Raw genomic sequence first — 1626 nt, 5'->3', positions numbered from 1 at the left:
TAACTACAAAAGATAGAAATTAACCATGAGTGTTTTAAAAATAAATAATCAAGTATTACATAAACTGATTTCTCACCTTATTACATAAGGTGATTTCTCAACCTTTTGTTAGTGGGATCTCACTCTTTTGTTTTAAATATCCAAGTCATATAAAAGTCAATAAGGAGATCTGAAGAATGCCACTGCTTCCAAAATAAAACACATCCTGATTACCTATTTTATGATTAAAAAAATGTTGTCATTCAACTGTATTTTTGTTACTAAGAGTCAAGCTTCCTCTGTTTTCTGGTTAAAATAATTTAATTCCAACACTACAAAATTAGTTCCAAAAAGAAGAAAAAGCATGCAATCATATACATATGTAGGATAAATGTCCATCAAAATTCAACACCTATTTTGTTGTTGTTAATCTTCACCTGAGGATATTTTTTCCATTGCTTTCCAGAGAAAGTGAAAGGAAGGAGAAAGGGAGAGAGGGAGAGAAAAACATCCATGTGACAGAGACATATCGATTGGTTGCCTCCTGCACATGACTTGACGGGGCCAGAGCAGGGACCAAACCTGCAACTCAGGTACATGCCCTTGATCGGGAATCGAACCTGTGACCCATCAGTCTAACCACTGAGTAACATCGGCCAGGGTTCAACACCTATCTACACTAATAAAAGAGAAACATTCAAATTGACCATACCTTCGCTATGCCCACCAGCCAATCAGGAGTAAGTATGCAAATTAACCCAACAAAGATGGTGATGGCCCCGCCCCCAAGCCGCTCTGGTCCTCTGGGCAGCATGCATGCAGGCATGGAGCAGCTGGGCGGGGCAGGATGCCAGCTGTGAGGGGGAGGGAGGGGGTAGAGGGAGCTACAGGAGTGGCGCTCTTCCAGGAGCAAAGACTGAAGGCGGCGGCCAGAGTGAAGGCCTGTGTCCCGGGTGCCAGAGGAAAACTGGTGCCTGCAGCCAGGGGAAGGAAAGCCTATTGCACAAATCTCTTCATGCAACGGGCCTCTAGTTTATATATAAAAGGCTAAGCGACTATCTGACCATCTGATCAACCAGTAGGTATGATGTGCACTGACCACCAGGGGGAAGACGCTCAACACAGGAGCTGCCAGGCTGCGGTGACTTGGCAGCTGCGGTTCTCGGGTGACTCACCCTGGAACCAGAGAAGAGGGAGCCCAATTCCGGGATGTGTCACCTGAGAACTGTCCGGGACACCTTGGGGGATGTCAGAGAGCCAGTTTCGGTCCCATCCCTGTAGGCCAGGCTGAGGGACCCCACCTGCTGGAGGGATCCTGCTCACTCTGCAGATACCCTTCAAGCCACAGTGCTGCTCCAGGTGTGGCCAGTGGGGAGGGACAACAGGAGGTTAGCTCCAGGGCATGTCTGGCCCCATCTTGCCCAGTACCGCCCCACTGGCAATGTGCTAATTAATTTTCTTTCAATGTGCATGAATACATGCACCATAGCACTAGTTCTTAATAGAGTTATATATGAAGAAAATCCCAGGAAAGCAAAACAGAAATTTTCTTTAATAAGTAAGTTTTATAAAGTCACAGGATGAAAAGTCAACATGAAATAATCAATTATAGCTCTTTATAAGAACATTTTAGGGAACAATTTTGTT

At 45.0% G+C, this 1626-nt stretch overlaps 1 non-coding gene across 1 annotated transcript; it reads left to right on the top strand.

Annotated features, from left to right (window-relative positions):
• The first annotated feature begins 1132 nt into the window (after positions 1–1132).
• On the top strand, positions 1133–1212 carry MIR9223F (microRNA mir-9223f). Its single transcript, NR_130514.2, is given in 1 exon segment — positions 1133–1212. It is a non-coding gene; the product is annotated as a microRNA mir-9223f (primary transcript).
• The last annotated feature ends 414 nt before the right edge of the window (positions 1213–1626 follow it).

The sequence above is a fragment of the Eptesicus fuscus genome, chromosome 8 (assembly GCF_027574615.1).
Source record: "Eptesicus fuscus isolate TK198812 chromosome 8, DD_ASM_mEF_20220401, whole genome shotgun sequence".
Lineage (NCBI taxonomy): Eukaryota > Metazoa > Chordata > Mammalia > Chiroptera > Vespertilionidae > Eptesicus > Eptesicus fuscus.
This window is presented reverse-complemented; position numbering and strand designations above follow the sequence as displayed.